This window comes from Macaca nemestrina, chromosome 11 (genome assembly GCF_043159975.1).
Source record: "Macaca nemestrina isolate mMacNem1 chromosome 11, mMacNem.hap1, whole genome shotgun sequence".
Lineage (NCBI taxonomy): Eukaryota > Metazoa > Chordata > Mammalia > Primates > Cercopithecidae > Macaca > Macaca nemestrina.
This window is the reverse complement of record NC_092135.1, coordinates 109176764-109197441: the sequence shown is the minus strand read 5'-3', so window position 1 is coordinate 109197441 and position 20678 is coordinate 109176764. Positions and strand designations below refer to the sequence as shown.

At 36.8% G+C, this 20678-nt stretch overlaps 1 long non-coding RNA gene across 1 annotated transcript in view; it reads right to left on the bottom strand.

Moving 5' to 3' along the window:
* Positions 1-20355, bottom strand: part of LOC139357004 (uncharacterized) — a 50499-nt gene extending 30144 nt beyond the window's left edge. Inside the window, exon 1 of the long non-coding RNA XR_011609609.1 lies at positions 20159-20355. This is a non-coding gene — a long non-coding RNA (uncharacterized lncRNA). The remainder of the gene's footprint in view (positions 1-20158) is intronic.
* Between the last annotated feature and the right edge of the window lie 323 nt (positions 20356-20678).

Below are 20678 nucleotides of genomic sequence, written 5' to 3'. Positions count from 1 at the left end.
ACTTTGCTATATCTGAGATCATATGAAATATTTCCCATTTTGAACACTGCACGAGGCTGGCAAAAATGATGAAGTATTCTGAAATAGCATTTGGCTTTGAGTCTACTACATTTGGCTTTGCACAATATTGATCAGCGTACTTGCTGGGTTAGCAACAAAACTTAGGATCATTATTCAGCACTATTTAAATGTAGAAGAAGCAGCTCATTTTATTTCTTTTCCTGTTTTCTCTTTTCTTCCCTGATGAATTGCATTAGACTACTTTTAAATTAGATAGGACAGCAGGCAGGGCATTATAACACATCCATCTGCATTTTAAACTATATAACTTGGGTCACAGGTGCCTTCTGGAAAAAAAAAAACTGTAATTCTTTCAATCTACCTGTTGAAAGTTGAATTTTCAGAATATCACTGTAACACTTTGTCTTTATAGTTATGAGCTTATCTCACTCATAGCATTCCTGATAATAATTTGATAGACTCAGCATCTGAATGCCCTCAGTTTGAGATAACATCTATTTTATTTCTTTGGAGTCTGATTGCCAACTATGCAAAAATTATTACTGATAAGCCTATTCAAATCTTTCCTATAAAATGCTATCTTCCTTAATAGTTTCTTTAATTAACAATACTATCACCACTCTCTGCTCCCTCCAAAACCAAAAATCAGTGCAATTTAGGAATGTCTCCAACTAAAAGTTATCTACTGTCGATTCTTTTGTAAAGACCATTTTAGACTAAGGAAGAAAACAGTGCATACAGTTTTTCTCAAACCTAAAATTTGATATCTATTCATATTTGACCTTTGGCCAAAACTGAGAATCACATCTTTATAACTTGAAGTAGAACTGTAAATTAAATCTTGAAAACTCCCTATCTGTCTTAGAATACTTCTTGTGCCCCCTCTCACATCTCCTGAGTCCAGCGTTTGCTCCTGCCACTGCCGTGGCACCCTGCTTAGTGCAGGTACAACTGGAGAGCTCCTCAATTCAATTGTACCGGGGATCTCTAGTTTTTCCACCTGGGTCTTCTCTGGTGCATGAGATTCTTGCAAGCACCTGCTGAGCATCAGACATGTACAACCTGGGAGTGGGATGAAGTTAACAACCCTCCACCCATAGGGAAGGAGCCCATAGGTTGATATTTTCTGTGGATAATCCTATAATGCATCAAGAGAGGTTGTGGTAGAATTTAGTTCGTATCCAACTTGATAATGCATATTTGTTTTGACTTTTCTTCTATTTTTCTAATACCCTTCCTCCTTTTCCTTAAAGCCACATCCTAAATAGACCACCAGCCTGAAAGTCATTGCCTCAGAGCCTCAGAGCCTCAGACTCTGCTTTGGCAGTGAACTAAAACTAACACAGCATCCAAATTTTATTTCAGGAAACACAAGTCTTAAATTTAAAAATCTTGAGATTGTGTTCTTTCTTGATACAAAAATACAGACAAAGAATTATCTACTCAGCATATGGGAAACTGATGTTGGAATCTTCTTGGACCTATCAGTTCTACTGAGCTTTAAATCAAGCATTAATTTTTCAAAGAACTTTAACATTAAACAAGTTACTAGGTCTAAAGAAATACTCGCCAAAACATAGATAAACACTCCTTGCTTTCATAAATTTCAGAAGCTTTTCCAGGTCCCGCCAGCCTGAGGACTTTCAATCAAGGAGTACTAACCAAAGAAAAGGCAACACAACAAAACCCTGTCACTCAAATGTCCATCAGTGGACACACTGGACCCCTAGCCTCCTCCAGGTGTCAGGCTCAAGAACTCCTGCTCTTGTTGTCCAAATCTTTTATCCTGGACTCCTGGGCAGAACTAGTAGGGCCTTCAGTCACGACCATAGGGCATGTTTCTTCCCTCTCAGCATTATTTCTACCTCCTGTAGTGGCCACTTTCACTGGAGCTATGGTCACAATATGCTAAATTCCTCTAAGCCCCACACTACTTTCTGCGTATGGCCCCTTCCAACCACCAAGGTCTCCAGCTCCCAGAAATCCTGTGCTTGCTACCCATGGGCTTCATACGTAGGCTGTACCTAACAAAGACAGGCTAGCTCAGAAATAAGCTGCTGTATAGAGTCACATACAGCCTGCTGTTGAGTAAAGGTTTCTTTCCTGGTGGTTTTCCCATGAGTTCTCTTTTAAAATCCAGGTAAGCCATGTGAAAGGCTCATCAGGCCTCTACTCCCATGAGAAGGGTCAGGCTCTTCTACCCACACAGGCCCTTTCTCAGACTCTAGGAAGCTAATGTTTTTCCCGTGAAAAACAAAAAGAGGCTGAATATTTTTCTGACCATGTTTCAGTTCTTCCTGTACTTGTAGGGTCATGACAGATGAAACATTTTCAACTCTGGAATTTTCATGCCTTGGTTTAGATGCCAAGTTTAGGATGTAAGTGAACTAAACAGTGCTGTACACTGTCCCTATTTTGTCTGTAGCTGTGCTGTTTACAAGTGCTTAAGTCTGCTCATTTACTTTAATTGCTTCACAGCCTTTTATTGTACCTACTGTGCAAATATTTATATATGCCAACATGAATAACTCTTGCACATATGAATTGAATGAAAAATAAAAATTTAAAAGATAAACACAGACAGATGCCATTTAAGTAAAAACACACCAAGCCACCAAGAACTCAACACTATGTGCTATCATGGATGCAAACAGACATAGCTAAAGTGTACAATAAAAACATACACAGAAAGAATATCTACAGGTAATTGATTGCCCCTGGGCAGGAAAGGTACATATTAGGATGGGCAAGAAGACACTCTAACTACAAGATTAGAAAACAAATGAAACAAACATAAATCCTAAGAAAGAAAAAATATCTGAAGTTAATAGGACCAGGTATTGTTAAATCTGAGTGGTGGTACCTGCATATTATCTATTTCCTTATTAATGTTAGAGTATGTTTGAAGTCCTCGATATTTATTTCATAAAGGATTAACATAAAGAAAATAATCAAATATTGTAGATATAATGTCAAAATTTTTCAAAAGCCTTCTTTACTAGCAGGCAATATTTTAACCTCAGAATTGTACTTACTATAGATACCTGTTGAGAAATCTATAAATTGAAAGGCATTGCATATTCTCAAAAGAGCTAATTATACAATTTTTAAAAATCTAGTTTACTTCTCATTTGAGCTTTGGTGGAATGAAAAAAGCTAATGATATATTCTATATAATAATCCAGTATAATCCACAGTTTCTCCTTCACCTCCTGCCTAAATTAATGATTATAGTAACTTTAAGCCAGGGATCATGAACTAGGAGATATTTCATTTCCCCAAAGAATGTTTGGCAATGTCTTGAGATACTATAGATTATTATAACTGGGGAAGTGGGGGTGCTATTGGAAACTAGTAAGGAGAAGCCACAGATGCTGCCAAGTATTTATAATTCATAGCTTCCAAAACAATTATCCAGTCTAAAATGTCAATAAGGCTGAGGTTGAGAAACCCTGTCTTAAGCTCTCTTATTTTCCAAATATTAAGGCATTAAAATCTGCATTCTTAATTATTCTCCAGTTCTCCATCTCTCAAAAACTGATCATGGCCTTCTAATCTAATAAGAATCTAGGCCAAGCGCGGTGGCTCACACCTGTAATCCCACCACTTTGGGAAGTTATGGTGGATGGATCACTTGTGGCCAGAAGTTTGAGACCATCCTGGCCAATATGATAAAATCTCATCTGTACTAAAAATACAAAAATTAGCGGGGTGTGGTGGCACATGCCTGTAATTCCAGCTACTGAGGAGGCTGAGGCACAAGAATCTCTTGAACCCAGGAGGCAGAAGTTGCACTGAGCCAAGATCGTGTCACCACACTCCAGCCGGGGTGGCAGAGCAAGACACTATCTCAAAAAAAAAAAAAAAAAAAAAAAAAAAAAAGAAAGAAAAAAGAAAAAACAGAATCTAGCCTGCCATTTGGAAGGAAATCCTTTCTATCTTATTTCTTCTCATTTTATTTATCTTCCAGTGCTGGCCACGCTTTTTCAAAGTTGTCAAACTAGTTTGTTTGCTTGGGTTCTTCTGGATACCAGTGTGATCCTGGCCTTAGGGCCATTTATCTTCTCGCTAATATTTATTTGTTCATTTTTCACTTATCAAATAATAAATAAGAATCTGTCATTAACTTTTTCCTTTCTGATATTTTTTCTCCCTTTTTTTTTTTTTTTTTGACGGCGTTTCACTCTTGTTGCCCAGGCTGGAATGCAATGGGGCGATCTCTACTCACTGCAACGTCTACCTTCCAGGTTCAAGCAATTCTCCTGTCTCAGCCTCCCTATTAGCTAGTATTACAAGCATGCGCCACCACGCCCAGCTAATTTTGTATTTTTAGTAGAGACGGGGTTTCTCCATGTTGGTCAGGATGGTCTCGAACCTCCGATCTCAGGTGATCCGCCCACCTCGACCTCCCAAAGTGTTGGGATTACAGGCATTAGCCACCGTGCCTGGACTCTGATATTTTTATCAAAGTCATAACATTGTCTTCATATTCATTCTTCTATTTTTTAGCATCATCAAGCCTGTTAAGAAGTCATTCAACATTCTATATTTTAATTGTAAACCTTGCTGTATAGGTTTATCCTTTCCTTAATACATTGGTTGTTTATACCAACTAAAAAATGTTGTGTTTGATTATAATGAAAAACAAATAGAAATGTAAATGGTTGTTTCCGCAGCAGTCTGTGCTATCCAGTAGGGTCCTTTAGCTACGTTCATTGAAATGCAGAGGGCAGTTACTAAGTTTCTGAAGTAAAGTATCAGATTCAGCAAGAGGTTTACCCAGAAGATGTTTACTTTTTACAGCATCTTAAGGAAAAGTTGGAAGAGTCATGAAGTATCCTCATCAAGGAAAGGATCACTGAACCACACTTGTAAAAATATACTCTGCTTGTGTGTGCATGTGTGTGGTGTGTGTGTGTGTGTGTGTGTGTGTGTGTGTGTGTGTGTGTGAAATTCCACTTTCTATACATGGAAGGTAAAGCAGTGGAATCACTTAAAAATATTTTAAAGGAGTGATAGCTACATTTAGGGAGGTATCACCAAGTTTTATATAGGACCTCTGATACAAAAACATTATTTAACCACATAACACATATCAAATCAGGCACAGTTTGCTCACAGAGCAAAGGCTGAAGGCAGCACATTCCTGTGTGAAACAAAACCAACAGGCTTTGGTCTGACCAATTTGGTGAACATGGAATCCAATTTGATATTAAATTTTTAAAAATGGGATGCTCCCTTTGAGCCTTGGCATAAGGCAATGCTTAAAGCATTATTAGCAAAAATGACATCTAAACCAAACTCTCCTGTGTTAGGTTCAAGTATGCCTGTTACATACTTACCTATATAATCATATCTACTCTACTAAAGAAACATTTTATTTTCATTTTATTTATTTGTTGTAGAGACAGGGTGTCACTATGTTGTCCATGCTGGTTTTGCACTCCTGGATTCAAGTGATCCTTCCACCTCAGACTCCCAAAATGCTGAGATTACAGACTTAAGCCACCACGCCCAGCCAAGAAGTACTTTTAAATTTTTTTCTTATATAAAAATATCATAGAACTCTTAGTTTGTACCAAAGGCCCTAAAATTTAGTGTGAGTGCATGTGTGTGTATAAATGTGTCTATGTATGTTATGTGTCAGCCTCAAGGTATAAAGTGGGAGACAGGGAATGGAAGTAGTTTGACAAACATATTTTATTTTATTTTATTTATTTTATTTTTTATTTTATTTTATAGTTCTGGGATACATGTGCAGAAAGTGCAGGTTTGTTACATAGGTATACATGTGCCATGGTGGTTTGCTGCACCTGCCAACCCATCACCTAGGTTTTAAGCCCCACGTGCATTAGGTATTTGTCCTAATGCTCTCTCTCCCCCACCCCCTGACAGACCCTGGTGTGTGATGTTCCCCTCCCTGTGTCCATGTGTTCTCATTGTTCAACTCCCACTTATGAGTGAAAACATATTGTGTTTGGTTTTCTGTTCCTGTTACTGTTTGCTGAGAATGATGGTTTCCACTTTTATCTGTGTCCCTGCAATGGACATGAACTCATTCTTTTTTATGTCTGCATAGTATTCCATTGTATATATGTGCCACATTTTCTTTATCCAGTCTATCATTGATGGGCATTTGGGTTGGTTCCAAGTCTTTGCTATTGTGAATAGTGCTGCAATAAACATATGTGTGCATGTGTCTTTATAGTAGAATGATTTATAATCCTTTGGGTATATATCCAATAATGGGATTGCTGGGTCAAATGGTATTTCTAGTTCTAGATCCTTGAGGAATCGCCACACTGTCTTCCACAATGGTTGAACTAATTTACACTCTCACCAACAGTGTAAAAGCATTCCTATTTCTCCACATCCTCTCCAGCATCTGTTGTTTCCTGAATTTTTTAGAAACATCTTTAGTACTTTAAAACAAATATTTAATTGAAAAACATATAAACTGAATAGAAGTGTAACCTTGAGTGAATTATGTAGGCTCCTTGCACTTAAATGTTACCTTCTATAAAATGAGAATAATAGTGTTACTTACATCACAGATTTTTGGAAAATTTAATACATATAAAATACCCAACAAAATCCCAATATTTTGAAGGTAAGCAAACCATGTTAACTATTATTATTAAAAAGAGTTCTCAAACATGGAGTCTCAATGGAATGATATTTCAACAACAATATCTTAAAAGTAATAATTAAAGTACACTGAATTTTCTTAATTTTTAAATAAAATAAATTAGAGTGAGTTTAAAGTGCTCACTAAAACAACACCCATTTAACTCATTGGCATTTTAATAAGATATCTGAGAGACGTAAAGGTGATGTTATGAGTCGTGTTCTGTAAATTGCGCTCTCTGTCTGTGTCAGAGGTGGTGCTTACAGAAATGTGCCATGCCCATGAATATCAACTGTCATGCATGTTGTTGGAGAAAAGTAAGTTGAAAGTCTCTTATGTATATTGTTTGTAAGATGTGAGGAAAGATCAGTGAGAGATGAATGAGACAGGTTGTGTAGCCAGTTGAAAAAGACCTTGAGGTCATGGTAATGAATTTGAATTATATTCCATAAGAAATGTGAAACCACTGATTTTTTTTTTTTTAAGCCATGAAGAACAATCCTTTATCCATTCACTTAACAAACACTGATGGCTGGGCATGGTGACTCACACCTGTAATTCTAGTACTTTGTGAGGCCAAGGCAGGAGGATCACTTGAGGCCAGGAGATCGAGACCAGCTTGGGCAACATAGTGAGATCATGTATCAATAAGAGAATAAAAAATTATTAAACAAAAACCCAAACACTATTGCCTTTAGAAGCTCAGGCAGTGCTACCTGCTGAGGATTGAACTATCAGCCATGATCACTGCCAACCTAACCAGTAGGGACTTAGGACAATTAGTAAGTAGCAGCACTGTGCCGAAGTAGGTTACAAAAGGGAAACATCAAGTCAGAAAAGTTTACTGTGAGGATAATAAAATGGAGAAATAAAGTAAATGCAAAGAACCAGAGTATAATCAACAGAACAACAACTATAGATAGATAGATAGATAGATAGATAGATAGATAGATAGATAGATAGATAGACAGACAGACAGACAGACAGACAGACAGACAGACAGACTGACTGATTGATTATACTCTGGTTCTGTGTGTGTGTGTGTGTGTGTATGATTGCTGGTTCACATCATTGGAGATTATAAGGGATTCATTGTTATTGGTCATTACACATACATATTACACACGTTATATGACAAAACTTATGAAAATAAGGGTAACTGGTAGACATGCCGAACAGAATGAAAATGACTTCTATAACGTGCATGTTCAAAGTCTTGGACAGAATAACTACATAATTCCAGGATATCAAATAACTTTTTCAGAACTAATCTTTTGTTAAGATAATACCAACTATTATGATTGCTTAAGAGTCTTATATTTAGCTGAATATGTTGCTAAAATATTAAACTCTTACAACTGGCATACAGAGAAAAAAACAAAAGCAAACTATGAAAGATGTTGTACCAGCTGTAGTTGTCTTGACATTAATTGGTTGGAAAAATAAAGAAACAAAATACGGGAAATGAAATCAACCCTGTCCCATTCAAAACATGAAGAACTGCCTCGATGGAAGTCCATTCTTATTCAAACACTTTTTTTTTTTTTTGAGACGGAGTCTTGCTCTGTCGCCCAGGCTGGAGTGCAGTGGCATGATCTCGGCTCACTGCAAGCTCCAACTCCTGAGTTCAGGCCTTTCTTCTGCCTCAGCCTCCCGAGTAGCTGGTACTACAGGTGCCCACCACCACGCCTGGCTAATTTTTTGTATTTTTAGTAGAGACGGAGTTTCACCATGTTAGCCAGGATGGTCTCTCAAACACTTTTTAATATGTGAGAATAAATTCCACTGTTATGTGAGCAATTCCCATTTTAATATAACAAAGTTAGTACAAGTAACTAAATTCACTTGATTTCACCAATTTCTTTTTTTATAATAAAAGTACCTTCAGTGTAAATCATTAACAGCTAAACACTTTTAGAACCTATGCCCAAATCTTATCCATTTATTTCAAAATCTTTTCTCTTCCACAGTTGGTTGAAGTTATTGAAATTCATTTTACTAACCCAGAGGAGAACAATATTAATATTAATTTTCATTCTGAACACTGTATAAAAGGAGATTTTCGCCATTATTAAAAAAGAAAAAACTGTTTAGCATATCTCAATGAAGAACATACAGTTTGTAACAGAGTACAATAGTAATCATGAAAAGCTACAAAATGGTATTATTCTCTTAAGACTTCCATCAAACCAGCCATAGAAAGTAAAATATGAAATCTAAGCAAAAGTGTTCAGACAGCCATGCATAGATGCATATTGTAAATCCTTCTATTCAGCTTATTAAATGTTCCTGTATTGTGTATCTGTAATTTGCAGTTGTTTCATCAGCAGAGAGCATTGTCTTTAAGCTATAGTGAGCATCACTTCTAAGAGTTGAAGGAAATGGAGAGTGTGAAAAGGCTATGAAAGCAAGCAGACTAATTTGTGGTAATATTGAACTGAATAAAGGGCTGATTTCATCAAAAGCAGATGGAAAGATATTTCTGGTTTTTCAAATGTTAATGAATAAATAGCATTTAATTTCATAAATTTTCAAACTTATTCTGAAGATAATTATTTCATAAAATTTTCTCATTTCCAATGCATGCAAGCAGCTGCATTGAAGACGTGTGCATGCAGTTCTGGGCAGGAGGTAATAATTCATTAGCATAATTCAGAGGCTACTTCTACATACTATGAAAGTTACCAAGGAAGAAGGCGTACTGATGAGAGCATATAATAATTTACTGCAGCAAAATTTAACCTGTTCTGCCAAAGGAATCTGTCACCCCAAAGAAACAACCCTAACTCTTCCTGAGCTGGAATTAACCAATACAAATGATCTGATCTTGGACTGTGCATGAGAACATTCTTCCCCTGTAGCACACTGGCTCCTACATCCAGGAACAAATCAGAAAAAAAGAATATCAAATGGTATGAAAACACCTGATAGTTCAGTTCTACAAAAGGAAGTAACAAAAAGCAGTTACATTAAGTGTTCAGGACGCTGAATATAACCTTGACTTATGAATGAGAGAGTTTTTTTAATCCCTCCATCTTTGTCTCTCTTTTGTTTACTCCCTAATTCTCCAATTGGAGAATTATTTTTTCTACTATGCATTACATTTATTCTACTACATTTGGAATGCTTTCCCTTGGCATTCAATATATGTTGGGTTAATAGATATCTCTACAATCATAAAAAACAGTTGAAATGGATATTTAAAAATTAATTAGATGTGAAGCTATGATCCAAATAGATCAAGGGCCTTGTCCAATGTTACTTGGCTAATTCGTGATTGAGATCAAATACGTACACACATCTCTGGATTATTTAGACTGTATCTGTGCTTTTTAGTGGAAAACCTAAGACCACAAGACTTAGAGTAAGTGGAGGAGACACTAAAGATACAGATGCCTAGATCTTTTCCTATATCAGTGAATTGGAATCTCTGGGGTATGGTCTAGCAATTTATATTATTAAAAGGATCCCAGATGCAAGGCTGGTTCAACATATGCAAATCAATAAACGTAATCCAGCATATAAACAGAACCAAAGACAAAAACCACATGATTATCTCAATAGATGCAGAAAAGGCCTTTGACAAAATTTAACAGCCCTTCATGCTAAAAGCGCTCAATAAATTCGGTATTGGTGGAACGGATCTCAAAATAACAAGAGCTATTTATGACAAACTCACAGCCAATATCATACTGAATGGGCAAAAACTGGAAAAATTCCCTTTGAAAACTAGCACAAGACAGGGATGCCCTCTCTTACCCCTCCTATTCAACATAGTATTGGAAGTTCTGGCTAGGGCAATCAGGCAAGAGAAAGAAATCAAGGGTATTCAGTTAGGAAAAGAAGAAGTCAAACTGTCCCTGTTTGCAGATGACATGATTGTATATTTAGAAAACCCCATTGTCTCAGCCCAAAATCCCCTTAAGCTGATAAGCAACTTCAGCAGTCTCAGGATACAAAATTAATGTGCAAAAATCAAAAGCATTCTTATACATCAGTAACAGACAAACAGAGAGCCAAATCAGGAATGAACTTCCATTCACAATTGCTTCAAAGAGAATGAAATACCTAGGAATCCAACTTACAAGGGATGTAAAGGACCTCTTCAAGAACTACAAACCACTGCTCAGTGAAATAAAAGAGGACACAAACAAATGGAAGAACATACCATGCTCATGGATAGGAAGAATCAATATCGTGAAAATGGTCATACTGCCCAAGGTAATTTATAGATTCAATGCCATCCCCATCAAGCTACCAATGACTTTCTTCACAGAATTGGAAAAAACTGTTTTAAAGTTCATATGGAACTAAAAAAGAGCCCGCATTTCCAAGACAATCCTAAGTCAAAAGAACAAAGCTGGGGGCATCATGCTACCTGACTTCAAACTATACTACAAGGCTACAGTAACCAAAACAGCATGGTACTGGTACCAAAACAGAGATATAGACCAATGGAACAGAACAGAGCCCTCAGAAATAATACCACACATCTACAGCCATCTGATCTTTGACAAACCTGAGAGAAACAAGAAATGGGGAAAGGATTCCCTGTTTAATAAATGGTGCTGGGAAAATTGGCTAGCCATAAGTAGAAAGCTGAAACTGGATCCTTTCCTTACTCCTTATACCAAAATTAATTCAAGATGGATTAGAGACTTAAATGTTAGACCTAATGCCATAAAAACCCTAGAAGAAAACCTAGGTAATACCATTCAGGACATAGGCATGGGCAAGGGCTTCATGTCTAAAACACCAAAGCAACGGCAACAAAAGCCAAAATTGACAAATGGGATCTAATTAAACTAAAGAGCTTCTGCACAGCAAAAGAAACTATCATCAGAGTGAACAGGCAACCTACAGAATGGGAGAAAATTTTTGCAATCTACTCATCTGACAAAGGGCTAATATCCAGAACCTACAAAGAAATCAAACAAATTTACAAGCAAAAACAAACAACCCCATCAAAAAGTGGGCAAAGCATATGAACAGACAGTTCTCAAAAGAAGACATTCATACAGCCAACAGACACATGAAAAAATGCTCATCATCACTGGCCATCAGAGAAATGCAAATCAAAACCACAATGAGATACCATCTCACACCAGTTAGAATGGCAATCATTAAAAAGTCAGGAAACAACAGGTGCTGGAGAGGATGTGGAGAAATAGGAACACTTTTACACTGTTGGTGGGATTGTAAACTAGTTCAACCATTATGGAAAACAGTATGGCGATTCCTCAAGGATCTAGAACTACAAGTACCATATGACCCAGCCATCCCATTACTGGGTATATACCCAAAGGATTATAAATCATGCTGCTCTAAAGACACATGCACATGTCAATAGCAAAGACTTGGAATCAACCCAAATGTCCATCAGTGACAGACTGGATTAAGAAAATGTGGCACATATACACCATGGAATACTATGCAGCCATAAAAAAGGATGAGTTCGTGTCCTTTGTAGGGACATGGATGCAGCTGGAAACCATCATTCTCAGCAAACTCTCGCAAGAACAGAAAACCAAACACCGCATGTTCTCACTCATAGGTGGGAAGTGAACAATGCGATCACTTGAACTCGGGAAGGGGAATATCATACACCGGGGCCTATCATGGGGACGGGGGAGGGGGGAGGGATTGCATTGGGAGTTATACCTGATGTAAATGATGAGTTGATGGGTGCAGCATGCCAACATGGCACAAGTATTCATATGTAACAAACCTGCACGTTATGCACATGTACCTTAGAACTTAAAGTATAATTAAAAAAAAAAAAAAAGGATCCCAGGTGATTCTTATGAATGTTAAAATTTTAGAAGAATTGTGGTGTGCCATAGTGACCCTCTTATATTCAATGGGATATTGTCAAATTTTTCTTTGGGCCTTAGAATGCTCTGTTTCAGTTTCTGCCCTTGTTTTAGTTTGGTATGGACAGATCTAATGTTGTTTAAAAAGAGAGATGAATTCAAGGAGCAGATATTTGAGTAAGAAAAGAGAATGACAAACATTATAACTGGAAGATACAAAACATGATTATTAAAATGTCTTTGGTGTGGCATCATAGGTTCATATTTTGGAGGAGAAATATATTGCCTTCTTTATCAGAAATATGGAGGTTCAATGACTAGGATAGAAAATGTTACATGTATGGAGAGCTGGTATAGATGATATTTTTATGATAATGATTTTTATCTTGTTGTCTACTATGAACCTGGGCTGATGAATCAAGAAGGCAGGAAGAATGGGTTGGGTCAGGACCTGAATAATAGGTTATAATGGTTGACCCTGAGGCACGTGCAGTCTACTGGGAGGGCAGGAAATTGCGGACGGTAGTATGAACCTCTGTTGGTTGTGGGGTGCATTGTCATCTAAAGTCCTCTGTGTCTATTCCACAACCTAAGTCTCTTCTGATCCATAGAGTGCCTTCTGAGCTTAGATTTGTAAGTTAAATCTCTATTATTTTTGTCTCTTTCTGTGAAGATTTTAATTAAAAAATTAGCTTTCAAGACTCAAGTTTCGAGTCAAAGAAACATCCTTAGGAATTGGAGGTGTAAGACTCTATTCACTATACAAAGAAAAGAAAGCTCTCTACACTCTATTTTCAGAGACATGAACAGGGAATGATCTACCTCCTTGCCACTTAACTCTTGCAGGTCAGCAGCAAAAGCATTACATCAGCTGTGAGGTTGTTGGGAATTTAGAATTTCAGCCCTCATCAGAGACCTGCTGATTCAAATCTGCATTTTTAACTACATCTTCAGGTAAATCATACGAACGTTAGTTAACATTTGAGAAGCAACTAACTTGGGTTGGATGAAGATGAATTTGGACTCCAGTTTCCTCTTTTCTAGTTTATACTATTCAAGAGTCCCAGGTTAAATTTTCAATTTAAAATTATTTTCATGTCATATTTCAGATTAAAGAAAAATCTCTTTCAGAGGCCCAGGTGGGTACATCACTTGAGGTCAGGAGTTCAAGAGGAGCCTGACCAACATGGTGAAACCCCGTCACTACGAAAAATACAAAAAATTAGCTGGACATGGTGGTTCATGCCTACAATCTCAGCTACACAGGAGGCTGAGGCAGGACAATCACTTGGATCCGGGAGGCAGAGGTTGCAGTGAGCTGAGATTATACCACTGCACTCCAGACTGAGTGACAGAGCAAGACTCCTTCTCAAGAAAAAATAAAATAAAAAAAAAGAAAGAAAAGAAAAGAAAAAAAAATCTTCCAGCGATTTTTGTTAGATTAGAACTTACATTCTAAAACATTCTATGTTCTCCACAGTCTGGTTTTATTCTGCTGATTATATCTTCTCCCATTCTTTAGTCTTTACCAAAATTTTAGTAAAGTTACACTGATTGTTGTTTTGCAAATATATTGACAGTTTCTGGCCTCATCTGTCCTACTCTTACTGTTCCCTAAAATTTCAATGCTCACGTTCCTTCTCTCCCTATAGCAATGAATCCTGCAATGGTCAATTTAACTATCACCTCTTCCATGAAGGCTTCTCCAATGTCTCCATCTTCATCTTTTGAGAGTCACAAAGCATCCTGTTCATACCTCTTTTGTTATCTTTATTTTCTTCTCCTTAATGTATTTATTACTAACTGTCAATTTGGGTGAGTCATATCACCTCTTCCAGCCGCTGTTTACTCATCTGTAAAAGAAGGATTTTTTTTTTTTTTTTGAGATGGAGTCTCACTCTGTCACCCAGGCAGGAGTGCAGTGGTATGATCTGGACTCACTGCAAGCTCCACTTCCTGGGTTCAGGCCTTTCTTCTGCCTCAGCCTCCCGAGTAGCTGGAACTACAGGCGCCCACCACCATGCCCGCCTAATTTTTCGTATTTTTAGTAGAGACGGAGTTTCACCATGTTAGCCAGGATGGTCTCAATCTCCTGACCTTGTGATCCACCCGCCTCAGCCTCCCAAAGTGCTGGGAAAAGGAAGGATTTTTATATAGCTATTAAACAAACTTAATGTGAAATAATTTATGAAACATCTCTGAAAAATATGTAGTTTCATGCAAGTTCATGCAAGTATAAGACATTCATAGCGTTTATAGTCTCTTCCCTGAAGTATAAAGTGACCCCTCATTATCCCTCGAGGGTAGGGATCATGTTCTATACTCTCCACAGATTATGTAAAGTAAAAGCACACAATAAATTTCACACAGAGAAATGTACACTTAGGTACACACCGTATTTCCATTTTCCTATGTTTTATATATGTTAACAAATTATATGCAGTTATATTATTTCATTTGTTTTCCAAGGACCTATGTATTTATGTATCTCCACAAAAGCTTCAGTTTTTATGTCTGGGTTTCTTTTATTTCTTTAAGCATTGTGTCTCTTCAAATACAATCTCAATCACCACATCGGTTAAGTTCAATCATAGGTTACACTGCTTCCATTCCTACTACAATTTCCTCAGAGTTGGAAGTCTTTTAGTTTCTACCATTTCTACCTTCTCAACTGGAAAGTTATTAAAAATGCTATATCATTAATCTAAACTGAGTCATCTTAGAACATTAGTTTACTCTTTCTGTGTCTCAGATACCTTGCTTTTAAAAGAAAAGTATTAAAACTCAATTTGTGGTGTTGTTGAGGAATTAAATATGTTAACTCATGTAAACTGCTTAAAACAAGGCTAGTCACATAGTAAGCCTACACTGATATTAGTTATGATTATGAAAATTACGAAGATGATGATAATATGTGTGCTATTGTCTGAAAAATCTTTATAGCTTAGAAAAAACTGCACCAGTTTTAGAAATTTATAGTATTGCTCAACCCAGAATAGATTTCTCTTATAGGTAAATGAAAAGATTTACGTGAATTTATTTATGAGTTGAATTTTAAAGAAATCTATATTCCTTTCAACTAACAAATGTATGGATTTTATGCATTTTACATAATGTCAACAAATATAATTGTTCTAATTTCCAATAAAGAGAAAATGCACGAGAGACTTTTATGGGCACTGAAAGTCCATTTTTCATTCAATTATGAATTGGGTGATACTGTTGTCAATGTACACAGTACTGGTGGCACTATTGATAAAGTTACAGAATCAGCCATGATTCTGATTAATTTATGTATTAATAAGGGACAGTGATATGGAAAGTATAGGATGAATTATTTTCCTCTCCAATTTACACCAATGTTTCCAAATAAATGTGTTTTTTAGTAGAAGACTATATTTAGTCCTTATAATAAAATTAGCATGGAAACATTGGAATTAGCTAAATGTATCAATAATTTGGAATTTATTTCAAAAACAAAACATTATATATAGTACTATATTTCTGACATATGGAGATACTATCATGCACCTACTTTTTCCTGTTGTGAGAAAGAACTTGGAATTCAATGAAAAAGACGTATAAGGCAGAGATGTGGCATTTAAGATGTAGGCAGATCCAGTTACACATTTAAACAAAAAAAATCAGTTTTGTTTTGTTTTGTTTTTTAATAAAAGTTCTGGCTGCAAAAGGCAGCTACCATTTGAAATAAGATTTGTGCATTCTGGGAGGTGACTCTTGAGAATGGTGTAACTGTTTGAGACAATAACATGAAATCTATAAGAAAAGAAAGTAGACCAAGTGCACAGTCCCCAAGCATAACTGATTACTTTCCTTTGTTCTGAAATAACTGGACCTAATTCAGTGAGTACTCTAGTTTCACAACTGTCCCTCCAGCATTTGAAAACTTAGCTGCCTTAGCAAAATGGTGGTGGTTTTCTTGTTTTTGTTGTTGTTGTTGTTTTGTTTTGTTTTTTCTTCACATGTTCTACTCACATTGTGATTTCCAAAGAGAACGTGTCATTCAACTGCTACCCTTTGAGGAAGTTTAAGGTGTAATAGGTGAGAAGTCAAAAATAATCAAGGGAAGAAATAGTCTCCCAGAAGACAAGGTAAATATTTTTGTAAATAACTCCCATCAGACTTCCTAGAAATATTACATTTGCAGCATTGTGTGGTAGCATTCAACTTTCACTTTTTTAGTGACAAAAAAAATTAAAAGTGAAGTAATTTTCTTGGCTTGATTTCTTAGTAAAATACACAGGATTTCTGTGAATAGTACTGGAAGTGCTTCTTTTTTCCCCGCATAACAAGAATGACACTAGAATTTAAAGAACAAACCCGCTTAAGATAGAATTAAATAAAAGGCATTCTCTGCAGTCAACACAAAGCAAACTAATAATTTTAGGGCTCCATTTCCTTAAAAGATGAAATAATTTTAGGTTAATGTATAACAGCTTCCCTATAATGATTTAACTTGCAATTTCCCTATGGGGAAGTATTCATCAGCTCTAACTGGTTTCTCAACAGAGAAATGTACTAGAAAAGCAGACAAATGATACACTATGGCAAAGCAGGAGAAAGCATGTTTAATAACAGAGAAAGGTAACAATGCATATTGTAAACTCAATGTATTTTCTATTATAATCTATTCAGTTTGAGTTTCTCAGAAGACAGAGTATATGTGAATATTGGCAAGTACAATACAATGATATTAGCCCATCATAGTTTGTCACATGGCCATCAGCTGCCACCATGTTTTAATAAGAGAAGCAGTTGCCACTACCCAGACCTCATACGTAGCTGCGGAGAATCACTACTTTAACTTTAACTCTAAGTAAGCCTTTGCCTCTGTCCTTCTGGCTCTGCAGAGTTGAATCTAAGGATGACACTCACATTCCAGTTTTGCTCCGCCTTAGTTACTGAGGCAAACATAATATGCTTCCATTCAACATTGCATGCTTACATTGTGCTAGACACCACACTGGGGTATAAAGCAGAGTGAGCAAAGCAGATAGGAGCTCATAACTTAGCCAGAATAAACAAGTAATGATTGAATAAAGATACAAACATAATATTTAAAACTGTTATATAAAATATGAAGGACAAATAAGCAAAGTAAAGAGAGCATTCTTCTTGAAAACTTATCTAGTCTGTGAGACTCAGGGAAGCTTGTCTAACAAAGGGAAATGAGAAGAAATTTACAGAAAAAGGAGTTAGCCAAGCAAAGGGGAAGTTGGGTGGGATAAAAAAAACATGCAAAGGCAGGAAGAAGAATATTGAAAGAAACTGAAAGAAAAATAGTGTGGCTGGAAACCAAGGCTCAAGAAGGAAAGTGATACGAAACGAGGTTGGCATAAAAAAGGCACGGACCAGATCATACATTCATACAGGGACTTGTAGATAGGATGAACAGATGACCCTCTTTACTTGTGGGTAGTCCTGGGTTATAGTTATTGTCCTGGTATGAGTAATAATTGTGCCCCTTTAACTCGTAAAGTGTCCTGCTTTGAGTGATAAATTATATAATCTACTTACAGATAATATTATGCTTTTGGTTATTTTTATAAAAATAAATCACGAGTCACTAGATGGTTTAACCAAAGGAGTGATATAATCAAATTTGGATTTTGTAAAAACATTTCTCTAACTGCAATGGGGAAAACACATTGAGAAGTAAAACTCATAGCAGAAGACTTAGCTCCAAGGCTTGGGACAGAATCGTCTGCTCATCTCTCTGCAGCCTGGCAAGGGAACCCAGATTCATGTCATTTCCCAGTGAAATAATTTAGGATACCCTTCTTGCCTAGTGTTTTTACAGATGTTCTGATTTAAAAGTCTTTCCGCAATCCATGGTTGACTTGGTTAGCCTATATAATAAGAAAAGCTGATATTTGATGTACAAGGAATAGTTCTGAGAACTGTACATGTAATCACTTACATAACTCTCACAATACCCCTGTGAGGTAAGTACTATCATTATTCATGTTTTGAAAATTAAAAAAAAAAAAACTAGCTTGACTAAGGTAACTCACATAACAAGTGACTGAGTAAGAATTTGAACGATGAAATCTTATTCTAGATACTGGATACTTAACCACTATCCTATAATATATGTGGCTCCTCCTTTTAACCACTAAGTAGGCATCATTTTCTGAACTCCAGCCATCTCATTACAACTAAAAATACTGCTTGACTTTTACCTCCTGTTTCCAATATTTTCCAATCATTGCTAGAGGCTTACTTTGAATGACAAATCAAAAATCACAGCCCCGCTCTGACTCCATGCTCACAGGCTGTCTCCAGGGACACAGGGGAATAATTCAAAGTGAAAGCAGGATATTCCAGGAGAATGGGTTTCCCTATGCCTATGTGTTGTCTTTATGAACTCAAGCTAAACATGATTTATCATAGGATACTCTATTCTGGACTATCTAGCTACACTTACTGGATACCATTCATTAGGAACAAGTTGAATTCACCTAATTGTATTCATATGAGCTATTCCTTTTCCCTTTAAATCCACTGTTCACAATTGCATAATCCTATGTGGCCTCAGCAAACTAGGTCCTGGATTGCGCCTAAGGAAATTGAAAACTGACTTCTTCCCTTGAAAAATATTAAGAACACCACTCTAGGGACCGTATTAACAGAACATTAGTTGGATGTCTTCAGTGTCTCCAGTTTTATCCTTATATCCCTTTTCCTAACAGGTGAAAACCTTTTATTCCCCCTACCAATCTCTACACTAAGTGTTTACGAGGGGACTTCCTATTCATTCATTGGGGTTTATCTTTCGGGGCGCATCTTTCTTGTCCTACTTATTTTCTCCCAATGTTAATTAACACTTATTGACCTTCCTACAATAAATCTGGTTTTCACTGGAATTAGGATTGCTTTTATGCATTCCCTAGTTACACAAAAGAGATCTGATTACTAGATCTTCTGGCTTGTGAAGAAGGTCCGCCATCCACCAGTATCTACCACAGGAAAAAACTCTAAACACCTTGCCAATATCAAGTAGGGGCATCAGTCAACTTGCATGAGTTGGGTGAGACAGAATGCTCACGCAACAAGTTAGGTGAAGCATCTTTATTACTTACAGATAGGCAGCAAGGGACAATGAAAACCTAGGATTTGTGGAGAGCTGGCTCCCAAAGGCTCATGAAAGCTGCCCAGGGCAGAGGGAATTTCATCTGTGCATGTTTCTTGTGGTACTGGAGCTGAGGGACCCTGAGAGCCGATTGCACTGGGTTTATACCCAGGGGCACCATGATTTGCTGAGCTAAAGTCTTATAGCACATCTTTTTCTAGGAGAGACAGAAACAGAGCTTCCTAGACTATCCCTGACAGTTTCCCCTTATCTCAGGTTGTTATATTTCCAGCTCATTCTACAGTTATTCTGAGCACTATAAGTAGGAAGACAGAGGAAGGCCTGAGTTGGCCAAGGCCATCTGCAAACCATCCAGCAAGGTTTACGTAACTCTTATTCTGCATTGCCTAACAGTTACATAGTATCACTGTAAAAATCAACGCTTCACTTTGTCTTAATATATGCTATGTATGCTACTTTCTCTCTTCAATACCCCTCCCCTCAAATCCCTCAAATAAAATGTGGTATCATTTGATTTTAGTGTTTTTATGATCTATTGCAGTGGAAATGGGTGAAATAACCAATAATACTTTTTGTACCTACCTTCATACTTCTACTGGTGCTCATGGGCACCAAGTATATAACATGAAAAGATAAAATGAGGCCTTTCAGGACAATTATCCAAACTGTGATGGATCAAACAGCACATTAGCAGTCAGGACTCTGGTCTCTCCTACTCATGCCCCTTGCTGTTTGTCATGAGATGCTGATTGCTATAGTGATATGAGAAGAGACATGCATTGGAAGGGACGTATGATGTGGTTTAGTTTCATAAAAGAGCTGAGTTCAGATTCTAGAGTCAGAGTGCCTGGTTCAATCACTGGTTCCATCTCTTATTAGCTGTAAGACCTTGAGCAACTTAAGTTCTGGGGCCTAAATTTCTACATGTATAAGATGGGAATGATAATGCTACCTCATTGGGATTGTTGTGGAGCTTAAATAAAATAATTTGTCAGAAAAAAGAAATACTCTGTAAGCACTAGCTATTGTAGTTATTACAACTGTTCAATTTTTAAATGTATACAGATTTTGCTCTAATTTTACCCATCTGAGCTAGGGTTGA